The sequence below is a fragment of the Dama dama genome, chromosome 30 (genome assembly GCF_033118175.1).
Source record: "Dama dama isolate Ldn47 chromosome 30, ASM3311817v1, whole genome shotgun sequence".
Taxonomy (NCBI): Eukaryota; Metazoa; Chordata; class Mammalia; order Artiodactyla; family Cervidae; genus Dama; species Dama dama.
Genome location: NC_083710.1, coordinates 51,573,757 through 51,586,362, shown reverse-complemented (window position 1 = coordinate 51,586,362; position 12,606 = coordinate 51,573,757). Strand labels below are relative to the sequence as shown.

At 40.4% G+C, this 12,606-nt stretch overlaps 1 protein-coding gene and 1 non-coding gene across 2 annotated transcripts in view; one reads left to right on the top strand and one right to left on the bottom strand.

The window, feature by feature from the left end:
• KLF12 (KLF transcription factor 12) overlaps positions 1–12,606 on the top strand; it is a 657,687-nt gene that overhangs the window by 58,377 nt on the left and 586,704 nt on the right. The gene's annotated exons all lie outside the window — the stretch shown is intronic.
• TRNAC-GCA (transfer RNA cysteine (anticodon GCA)) lies at positions 2,922–2,993 on the bottom strand. Its single transcript has one exon. It is a non-coding gene; the product is annotated as a tRNA-Cys (tRNA).

Below are 12,606 nucleotides of genomic sequence, written 5' to 3'. Positions count from 1 at the left end.
CCACTGAGCCACCAGGGAAGCCCCCTATCTTGCCTCTTTTATGAAAGAAGCATTAGTCCTTTCTTTTTGATCAAGGACTCAAATTTGAACAAAGGCTGCCAATAAACGGACCAGAGCAGACTCACCTGTGCCAAGAATCTAGCCAGTGATTAATGAGGTCACTTAACTCAGAACATTCTGTTCAAGAGGCAGCAGCATCTAGCAGATTAGCTCCTCCGGAATTCGGGTGTGGAATATGCAAGAAACCAACCTATCCATAGAAAGAGGAGGGCAGAGCAGACAAGCCGAGTGAAGCCAAGAATTTTATGTCAGAGAAACAGAGGGAGACATTAGTTCTTGGAGGTGCTGAGTCATACGCGGATTGACTATTGCAAATCTGGCACACCAGTACTCGTCAATGAGCACTCACTTGCAGGAGGGTAATTGTCACTTTTATTAAGGAAACAGTCTCTCTGCCTTACCATCAGAAGGAAGTAGCTGACACAAAGAGAGGGGTCAGAAGAAGCCTCTTAGTCACAGCGCCTTAGATGGGGTGTGAATCTGTTTGTAAGGTTGAGGAAGACTAGACAACCCACTCCAGGATGGAAGGGCAAGACATCTGTGTGCAGCAAAGATAAAGTGGATACTGTCCTGGCCAAAGCAAGGCTTTGGTGCTTTTGCCTTGGACCAGTTCCAAGGAAATAGGAAATGCAAGTGAAATTCTCCCTCCCTCTGTATCTTTCTCCTTGTCCTGCCCTTTCTAGGAGAGGTACCATTTTTAAGTGGTTACTTTTGGATGAAAAAGTGGTTACTGTTGGATGATGGAAATCCAAGAGGCTTTTAAGATCTTTCAAATTACTTGTATTTTTTCCCCAACCATGTACATGTTCTGATTTGAGGATAAAGAAATAAGAAAGCAAAAATGAAAAAAAAAAAAGATAAAAATTAAATTCAAGGACCCCAGAGCTGGATGACTGCCTCTCTCTCTCATGCTATTAGACATTGGCACCGGGAAGCACATGCTCTGGTCCCCAGTCGCCTGGTCGAAAGCAGATAAGGAAACACAGGGCCACCATATGACTTGGCTTCAGGAAACCCTTTCTATTTGTAACTGGTATTCTGAGACCACTTAAAATCAGATCCAAAACTAATAGTTCCCACTGCTGAATTGCAATGTCAAGCTGAATTGTCTGACTTGCCAGGTTTCTATGGTTAAAATTAATGCCCTGCTTGGCAAAGACTGTCATACTAGCAATTGGAACCGTGTGAGAGGAGCCAGTGCAGTCTAGATTTCCAGAATCCTGGGTCCCTTTGAATTATATCTCTGCATTCATCTGCTTCCCCCAAGAGTGAAATGAAGTACAGGCCAGTCATAAGGATTCAAGCACAGCATTAGACCCAGTGATGTACAAAATCCAAATATGGGAAAAAATACTATTAAAAAAAAATCACAGGAGTCGTTCCAGGATTGTGGGGTAGAGTTTCATGAGAATTTGTAAAGGAGAATTTGACATTTGCTTGACCAAAGTGTACAGAACATCACCTGAGACAATCTAGCCAAATTCATTCCAAACTTAGGATGAGAGGAAGCCCCTCTCTTGATCATTAAGAACAGTATAATAAGAGAAATCACCTTGGTAATAAAAGCTACCTTCTTGACTAGGCTTCATGGATAGTAAAGGAGACAGCTATTAAAAAGCCAGGTAGACCTTCTGAGTATATCCACACTAAATGAAATAGTAGCACCCAAGCAGGCATGAGATTCTAGCGCTCTAGGACGAAGCCTAAAACTCATTTGTCTATGCTTTGGAACACAAAACTAGGAGGAAACCAAATTGAAAGGCAGTTCAGTAAAGATCATCTTCATCTTCGTAGGGGAAAGACTGATATGCAAAATGTATTCAAGGAACTGGAAAAAAGAAAATGGGAAGAATGGGCTATTTCATAGAGTGGAGGAGTGTATAACCACAGAAACTCTCAATGAGATTGAACTCACATCACAGACATGAGATTAGCCAGTCTTCACTGTTTCTACATTCAGTTTGCATGTTAGGACATCCCCCCTCCTTTTTTTAAAATCTGAGTTTGCTTTGGGGAAACGAAAGATGCAGGCTAACATCTCTCATTCAGTCTATGTAAGCTAGTCTTACATTCTCTTATCTTCAGTTATTCCCCATTCCACTCTACCTGCCATTTATAATATTTGTTAAAAAAAAAAATCGGGTCACGTTATTCTGCCTTCAAACCTGTCTATGACACTCAGTAGGATCCTGCAAACTTTTCCCATCCTCGCCCTTCACACATCATCACAGATGCTCATGGCTCTAGTCACAGAACCATCTCCAATGTATCAACTCTGTTGCCTTAGTAAACTTAGACCTAGTTTTTCTCCTCTCCCTGCTTCAGTTCCTGCCTGATTCTCCCAGGCAAGCTTGGTGCATTCCAGATGATGCAAGCCTTAGCTCAGAAGATCACTATTGCCTTAGGGAACTTTCACTGACTAGGCAAAGAAATAGATGTTTCCCTTCTTCTGTTCTTCTAAAGCTCCCTTCCCTTTTGTTAATGGTGCCAATTCAATTGTGTCTTTGTTTACCCTCTTGTTTCTTGCACTGGAATATAATCTCCTTAAGACTGGAAAGAATCTCTTTGAATCTGTAGCTCAGTTCAGTTCCATCGCTCAGTCATGTCCAACTCTTTGTGAACCCATGGACTGCAGCACGCCAGGCTTCCCTGTCTATCATCAACTCCCAGAGCTTGCTCAAACTCATGTCCGTTGAGTCGAGCATGCCATCCAACCTTCTCATCCTCTGTTGTCACCTTATCCTCCTGCCTTCAATCTTTCCCAGCATCAGGGTAGACTATAGCCTGCCAGGCTCCTCTGTTCAAAGAATTCTCCAGGCAAGAATACTGGAGTGGGTTGCCATTTCCTTCTCCAGGGGATCTTCCCAACCCAGGGATTGAACCTGGGTCTCCTGCATTGCAGGCAGATGCTTTACCATCTGAGCCACCAGGGAAGCCATTTTGAATCTGTAAATTATCTTTAAATATCTTGAAATGCCCAGCGCTTGGCACAGTTACTAGGATGCTATAATGTTTACAGATGGAATGACTAGTGATCATTACCTACCAGATGTTCCCAAAGGTCACAAGCAGTGCCCTAGACAGAGCTCGGGACTGTTAGGATGAAGTCTCTGTGAGGTGTTCAGAGGCATATTATTCCCCCATCTCTTGTATCTTATCATTTTGAGAAGCTCAGTGACTCCTGAAAAATGAATTAAATTTGTATCCCCTTTCCCAGGACAGATTCCCATGATATGGAAAACTTCCTTATCTGATGACTTACTCAGAGCTTTATTGTCAATTCACATGTCATGATTCTCTTACCTAATTCATTTATTTTGTCTAAAATATGGGGCAATGGAACTGAAGAATCTGAGCCATCCTCATTCTGCTATGCATCTATTTTTGAAATGTGACATTTTTTTAAAGCTCCCTTCAACATTCCAGCCAGCCTTTATTAAGACTGTACTGTATGCCAGGAATGATTTTTACTGTTAAAATTTATTGGGAGTATGACAGGGTCAATAAGTTATGCGCTACCAGTCAGGTGTGAAAGAAATACAGTGTCTTTATTTTCTACATCTGACTTAATTTTGCTCCCAAGGTATCATACTGCTGGATAATGGAGGGAAGCGTGACTGTTGAATAACATTATATAATCTCTTTGGGGCAATCACTTTAAAGTAAATCTTCGGTCCTTCTGTTCTCCACCCTCATTCCTAAGATGGCTTCTTGAATGTACAGGGAACTTTAAAGTCCAGAAGTTACTGGGAGAGAAGACACCTTGGGGCCACTCCTAGAGACCTCAGAAATGGATGACTTGTGATCCACATTGGCTTTGACAGTAATGCCCACCATTCACGGGATGTTCCATGGGCCCGTGGTGCTGACATCTGGTGGAACCCATGGTGCAATCATGGGTTGCTCTCATAGTGGCCCCACGAGAACATTTTGGCTCTCTCCCTAGCCTTGTAGACCTGCCTGAGTATCAGTCTGGTCCTTCCTCTAGCTCTGGTTTAAGCCATCTATTCGGCGTCTGCTCTTGTTCCAATTGTTGGCTCATAGATTCTCACTTGAGGGACATTCTATGTCTTCTCCTGACTGGTGGACACTACTGTAGAAGTCAGTGAGGACCACAGGTCATCCGTTCCTGGGATCTCTAGGGGTGGCCCCAACATATCTGTCTTCTATCCCAGTAACTCATGGCCTTACTTTCTCCTGGATTTCTCCCATAGCCCAGAGAATCAAGCAAGTGGAAGGAGTTTGGAAGAAAGAGAGAAGTCTGACCTCCAGCCCTCTCTTTGACCCCACACGCAGCCACTTATAGCATTTCCTTCAGGATCACACTCCTCAAACTATAGTGGTTTCCTACCCCTGCCCCCAATCCACTGCATCGTATTTTTTTGTAAAATATGATAAAAATAAATTATTAGAAAAAGAAAATAGCAAAGAGGCACGTAATACAAGCCTCATTTTTTAAAAAGCTATGATTTGATTCAATAGGTTTAAAATCAACTGTCTTTGTCTGGGCTCCTAACAGGAAAATATTATAGATTATATGGCTTAAACACAACAGATAGTTATTTCTCATAGTTCTGGAGGCTGGAGGTCCAAGATGAGGGTTCCAACAGGATCAGTTTTGCTGAAAACTTTCTTCCAAGTGGCAGATGATCAATGTGTTATGTTATCTTTACACAGAGGAAAGTAGAGTAGAAGCAAGCTCTCTCCTGGCCCTTCCAAGGGCACTAACTCCACACATGAGCTATCCACCCACATGTCCTCTAGGAGAGTAAAAAAGATGGCTTAAAACTCAATAGTCAAAAAACTAAGATCATGGCATCCAGTCCCATCACTTCATGGCAAATAGATGGGGAAAAAGTGGAAGCAGTGACAGATTTTATTTTCTTGGGCTCAAAATTCACTATGGATGGTGACTGTAGCCATGAAATTAGAAGATCCTTGCTCCTTGGAAAGAAAGCTAGGACAAACTTAGACAGCATAGTAAAAAGCAGAGACATCACCTTACCAACAAAGGTCCATAGAGTCAAAGCCATGGTTTTACCAGCAGTCATGTATGGATGTGAGAGTTGAACCCTAAAGAAGACTAAGCACCATAGAACTGATGACTTTGCATTGTGGGGCTGGAGAAGACTCTTGAGAATCCCCTGGACAGCAAGGAGCTCAAACCAGCCAGTCCTAAAGGAAATCAACCCTGAATATTCATTGTAAAGCTCTAATACTTTGGCCACCTGATGCGAAGACCTGACTCATTGGAAAAGACCCTGATGCTGGGAAAGACTGAAAGTGGGAGGAGTAAGGGGCAACAGAGGATGAGATGTTTAGATAGCACCACTGACTCAGTGGACATGAATTTGAGCAAACTCCTGGAGACAATGAAGGAGAGGGAAGCCTGGTGTGCTGCAGTCCATGGGGTCACAAAGAGTCGGACACACTTAGTAAGTGAACAACAGCAACCCTCACGACCTCATCTTGACCTAATCACCCCCCAAAGACCCCACCTCCTAATGCTATGACATTGGTGGATGGAGTTTCAGCCTATGAATTTGAAGGAACACAAGCATTCAGTCCATAACAGTAGTCTATCAAATTGCCATAAAAGTTTCCAAACACCCAATCCCCATTTCAGAACTGACCTCACTATGGATTACAGGCCAGCACTTTCTCAGGACCACACTCTGAGTAGCACAGGCCTAAAATGTGCCCATGTATCACCAAGAACTTGTCTAAGATGATCTTTAGTCTTAGGCAGTGCCCTAGGAAGGGAAGAGCAAGTTCAACTATGCCAGAATTCTGCATTTTCTCTGTTTTATTTTTTCTAAGAGCCTTCAAGCACCACGCCCAGCTGTACTTATGGTCAACATGCCCCAGGGTTTAGACTCAGGGGTTAGAGAGACACCTTCCCTCCTGGCCCTGGTCCCTCTCAACATCTGTCTCACAAACCAGGAGTCTCTCCATTTCCTCTCCTTCTTGGGGTTTCTAGACAAAGCTATCTGTCTTTTCTTTTGATATGTGACCAGTAGGGACTTTTTTCCTTCCGTATGTTATTCTTTCTTTCTCTCTCTTTTTTTCTTTTTGGCATTTTAGAAAACTCTTTTCAGTCTCTAAAAGGCTCAACCCTCTTGCTGGAATTTTTTTTCAAATTGGCTTTGGAATTCAAAGCTGATCAATGCCCTCTTTGTTCCAGCTGGTACCCGCCTTCCTTCTGGGAGGACAACTACCATTGACAAAATGGGTGGGGAGCCTCGGAGGCAAAAAAAAAAAAGTATAGGGTATGAAAATATTTCACAAAATGCCTATTAAACATATCCTACAAATAGGAGTCATTATAAAGGATTTTAAAACACTTCATCACTATTTCATACCACTTGCTTAATAACTGCATTAAAATGATAATTTGAGGCAAACTTTTATACATCCCTTCATTCATCTTTACTCATGTTTCCTCATCTCACAATGAGACAGGAATTTCAGGATATATATCTTTATATATATGAAATCAAAAATAATACTGCTAATATAAAATACAGTTAAACTGAAAGAGTTATTTTGTGTGTGTGTTTTTGTATGTGTGTGTGTGAATAACTGGCAAGAGAATTAATTTCTTACTGTGGGATCCTTATGCACTCCTGGGGTTTAACTTCACAAACATATTAACGTCTGCTTTACTCTCAGGAAAACTGAGTTGCTCAAAGAAAATTAGATAGTTCCTGCTGGATAGTCTTATATTTCAAAAATTATAATTTTGTAAAGATGCCTGCAAACTTACTTGGTAGAATTCAAAACAGCCATCAGAAGAAACTAGACAATCTAGACAGTGTGCGTGTGTTTTTTCCTTCCATTATCAATTATTTATTATGACCACATAAATAATTCTAGCCTTTATTTCTATTTCAATACCTATTACATACTTGAAAGTATTGTAAAAAATAAATTCCAGTTTTCTGAGATCTTATCTTTTTAAGACTTAGAGATGAACACAGGTTGCATTCATTATACTATTTAAATTCTTTTTTCCTCAGAGCCTGGCATAGCAAAGAAACCAAATAAATATTCACCAAATTAATTATTGGGAGTGAAAAGTTCTCCTTCCCCAAACTTCTACTGGAAATACGATCCTTCGAGGTATGCACATTTTAAATTAAATTAACTTATTCTAAAAGCTGTAGGAAACACAGTTTTTTAAAAGCTCTAAACAAATGCTGCTATATGTATCTACAGTATCTTTCAACAATGCATTCTCAGGGTATTAGTAGAGTCCAGGTAGGAAGGAGATGGCACAATCAGATTGTATATTTAGGGAGAATTTAATGAAGGGATTACTTTCAAGGATGTGGTCTCAGTGTAGAGAAACTACAAAACATAATACATTACCACAAGGCTGGTTACCATCCTCAAGTTAAGGAACCATATGGAAGATGAACCCCAAGATGGAGAACAAGCTAAAGAACATAAATGTACATTTCTGTTATAGATACAAGAAGCATTTAAACAGCATCAACATTTAGGTTGCTTAGCCTAAAAGTCCATCAACAGATGAATGGAATATTACTCAGCCATAAAAATAAATGAAATAATGCCATTTGCACCAACATGGTTGAACCTAAAGATTATCAAACTAAGTGAAGTAAGTCAGACAGAGAAAGACAAATATCATATGATGTCACTCATAAGTGGAATTTAATTTTAAAATGATCAAATGAACTTATTTACAAAACAGAAATTGATTTACAGATATCAAAAACAAACTTAACAGTTACCAAAGCAGAAACATGGCAAACATGGATAAACCAGGAGCTTTTGAGAAGGAAATGGCAACCCATTCCAGTATTCTTGCCTGGAAAATCCCATGGACAGAGGAGCCTGGTGGGCTATACTCCACAGGGTAGCAAAGAGTCAGACACAATTAAACGACTTCACTTCACTTTGATTAACCTACATATACTATTGTCTAAGATAGGTAACCAACAAGGACCTACTATATAGCATGGGGAACTCTACTCAGTATTCTGTGATAACCTATATGAGAAAAGAATCTGAAAAAGAATAACTATATGAATGTGTGTGTATGTGTGTGTGTGTGTGTGTGTTGTTGTTCAGTCACATCTGACTCTTTGCAACCCCATGGACTATAGCCTGCCAGGCTCCTCTGCCCATGGAATTCTCCAGGCATACTGGAGTGGGTTTCCATCCCCTTCTCCAGAGGATCTTCTCTACCCAGGGATCAAACCCAGCTCTTCTGCATTGCAGGTGGATTCTCTACTGTCTGAACTACCAGGGAAGCCCAATTAGATGAATAAGTATAACTAAATAAATCACTTCACTGTAACCTGAAACAACACAATTTGTAAATCAACTATACTCTGATCAAATTATTAAAAAACAAGCAAACAAACATGGAGTTCATTCTACTTTCCCACTACTTACTGTCACTTTTTGACAATATTGTAAACTTATGGGCCTTTGGGTCAAGGCATGCAGCTAGCCCAAAGTGTATTCTGCAAGAAAAGAGCCTGGGAAAAATACGTCTTCAATCCTGCTGGTGCTCCTCATTGGAAAACTCAACCAGAAGTCAGGAGCTAAGGAGGCTACCACTAGTCAGAGTCCTAAGTCCAGAGAAGGATGGAGGGGAACAGAAAAAAAGATTGAGTGAAAAACACAAGACATCTAACAGACTCAGGGTGCTGTCTTGCAATGTACACATGGTTGCATGTGTGCTATTTAAAATACTTTGTACCGGACAGAATGTCTATATATGTATAACTGAGTCCTTTTGCTATACAGCAGAGATTGGCAAGACCTTGTGAATCCACTATTTCTCAATAGAAAATAGAATGTTTTGTGCCTGATGTGTGCTTTAAAATATGAAAGAGCTAACAAAAGATAATATGCATACATATCAAGAATAACCTAATTTATCTCATTTTTTCATAATACCTCTGGTAACAATAGCAAATGCATTTTCTTGAGCTTTCATTAAGTTCCAGGTACCATACATTCTTGGGCTTCCCAGTTGGCACAAGTGGTAAAGAACCTGCTTGCCAATACAGGAGATGTAAGAGACATGGGTTCAGTCCCTGGGTTGGGAAGATCCCCTGGAGGAGGACATGGCAACCCACTCCAGTATTCTTGCCTGGAGAATCCCAGTATTCTTTCCCTGGAGAATAGACAGAGGAACATGGCAGGCTGTCATCCATAGGGTTGAACAGAGTCAGACACAACTGAAGCAACTTAGCACCATATATTCTTGGGTTGTAGTAGGTTTGTTGTGCTCTCTGGCCACCAGCTATTAAAAATCTCAGGCTCGTTTTGGACTTTCCCTCTTTGTGAGTCTTGTATCCCATGGTCAAAACCAGGACTGACTTTCCCAGCCTCAGGCATGGAGCCTAGGTTAGGCTCATCAGACTCCTCCAAACAAGACTGAGTTTGGGAAGAGGAAAGGAGACCGCACATACCTCCTTCCACGGGTTGGTATGGCACAGCAGAGTGGAGTGGGATGGGGTTTATAGCTCTAAGTGTTCTTTGCTCAGCCCTGCTCAAGGACTGAGGGCCCTCACCCAGCAAGGGTGTGAATTCAATATTTTTCTTGGCCGTGAGGCCTCCATGTCTGACTTCCTGGCCTCTCCAAAGATTCTGTAAACCATCTTTAAAAACTTTCTTCTCTACTGAAACTAGCTACATTAAGTTCTGGGTTTTTCTAAGGTTGTTTCTTTTTTTTTTTTTTAATCTGGGTAATTACATATTTTCAACAACATTTTAATACAATCTTATGAAATGTAGTTGCCAATAAAAAAACTGGAGCTTGGAAAATTAAGATGACAGAATTCATAAGCAGCCAGAGGGCCAACTGCAGAAGTTCACTCCCCACAATGGCCTCTTTGCCCCACACGCCAGCTAGTGCACCTGTGAAGTCAACAACAAACTCTGACAAAGAAGGGAGTCCTGAAGAAAATGCTTTTGAGAGAGCTGAGGCAAGCAGATAATTATCAGTTGAGGGGCTTTTATAGATCAAACTTGTCAATGAAAAAGAAATAAACAGATTATTTCTCCATGTGAGTAGGAAAAGGATGTCATCTGGGAATTACAGCTACTTCAAGCTGAAAACATTAGAGCTTCCTTTTGTTTGTTAGTTCTCCCTTCTCTTTGAGCATCTTCATTGTCATCCAGACCTCTTTTGACCCTTGGAGCATAACGTATATGTGGTGTCATCTCCATTCATTCAAACTGGCAAAATTGTCTATAGAACTCTGCTCTATTCACTCCGTTCTGGTGTCTGAATTCCCGAATGCTCTGCTTAAAAGATACTACCTTTACCTGTCCCCTTTTGTAAAAAAAAACAGAAGACTTTATCGGAGATTTATTGGCACAATAAGGGGTTACACTGTATTTCGTGCATCTTTCTCGTACCTTACTTCCTTTTCTCTTTTCTTGTCCTCCCTTCGCTCATAACTTCCTTCCCAGATTGCCCCCAGTTCTCCAAATTATATTCCATTCAGGAAAAAAGAGAAGTGAAGTCATTCCCTTACAACAAACATATATATCCAAACCCATTAAAATGTTCAACAGAACAAGAATCACCATCCACTTAATGAGACCCACGTCCTCAGAAGGCTATAACAGAAGTCAAAGAAACCAAGGCCGAAGAACATAAACATACATTTCTGTTACAAATACAAGTAGCCTTTTCAATTATTTAAGAAGGATGCATTAGCAAGCACTGGGATTTTCCCTCAGACAGAGATGACCAGAAGAAAGGCAGAGAATAGAAATCCTAAGGGCATGTGGGTCAACAGAGGAAGTGGCCAGGGCTGGAGGCAAGGGGTAAGCTTAAAATCCTGCTTTCATCCACATCTTACTAGCTCTTTAAGAAGAAAAGTTCCGTAAGAGTTTTCAATCTGATTCTAACCTAGAAGCACATCTATGTTGTATGTGGGTCTGTGGTAACAAAATTTGAGAGGAGACAGCAAGGAGTGAGAAATAAGAATAAACTTCTATGTCAACAAAACTGGTTTTGTTTGGAAATCTATTTATTTTAAGAATTTTTAGAACTATAGAGTTCATTTCACCTGCTATAAAAAATGTCCAAGGCATGAAAATAATATCAACATTCCATCTTTTTTTAACAAAAAGCATCCAATTGCAGATAATAGTTTGCCATTGACCTGGCAACTTGGACCCATTTTATAAGTGTGTGAAACTACAGGAATACAAAGTTATGAAACCTGTCTCATGACACATACCAAAACCCATTTCATTACCTTGTAATCAGATCTCACACTAGGTGAAGCCAAAACATAATAAACATTCATAAATCACATTACAGAGTCTTGACACCTAATATATTCATAATATCTTTTTAACAGAGCCAATGGGTGTTTTTAGATTTCCAGAAAGTAATGTTTGAAAAAGTAAAACTAGGGGCTGCATTAACACTGGAGAGGAAAGATCAGGTAACCTAGACTAGTTTAAACTGTCACTTCCATTCCTGGGAGTTTAACATATTGTGGTTTTTTAAATATATAATGTAGTTTGTAAAAGGAATTGAGCTGGAATGACCAGTGAAAAGCAGCATCTCGGAAGGAGAGAGGATATTAATTAACAGATTACTCGGTTCAAGTTTACTGTAGGTCCACTGTGGGTATTCTGTTATGGTTTCCCTTTTTTAAAAAAAAAAAAGGTGGGGGGATTAAAATGTAGCCAATATCCAAGGTTCTCCCCTTGACTTGTCCTTCTGCTCTCTGGAGAAGGACATATTCCTCAAATGTTCATTAGTTTCCTGCCTGTTGTTCACAAGGCTTAGTTATCATCAGAACTTCGAGTGTGTTTTCTGAGGTGTTTTTTTTTTCCCCCATTTATTTTTATTAGTTGGAGGCTAATTACTTTACAATATTGTAGTGGTTTTTGCCATACATTGACATGAATCAGCCATGGATTTACGTGTGTTCCCCATCCCGAACCCCCCTCCCACCTCCCTCCCCATCCCATCCCTCTGGGTCATCCCAGTGCACCAGCCGTGAGCACTTGTCTCATGCATCCAACCTGGACAGGCGATCTGTTTCACCCTTGATACTATACATGTTTCGATGCTGTTCTCTCAGATCATCCCACCCTCGCCTTCTCCCATAGAGTTCAAAAGTCTGTTCTGCTCATCTGTGTCTCTTTTTCTGGGTTATTGTTATCATCTTTCTAAATTCTATATATATGCGTTAGTATACTGTATTGATCTTTATCTTTCTGGCTTACTTCACTCTGTATAATGGGCTCCAGTTTCATCCATCTCATTAGAACTGGTTCAAATGTATTCTTTTTAATGGCTGAGTAATATTCCATTGTGTATATGTACCATATCTTTCTTATCCATTCGTCTGCTGATGGGCATCTAGGTTTTAAATGAGGTTTTAAAATGGACAATGACCTGAAAAGCAATGATGCCCAGTCCACATAGATGATTTGAAGTGAAAGGACATAATCTCAAACCTTAACAATTTCTTTTAAAAATTGGAATTATAAAAATTCAAAAGAGGGGATTTGAACCATTTCTGTTTTTCA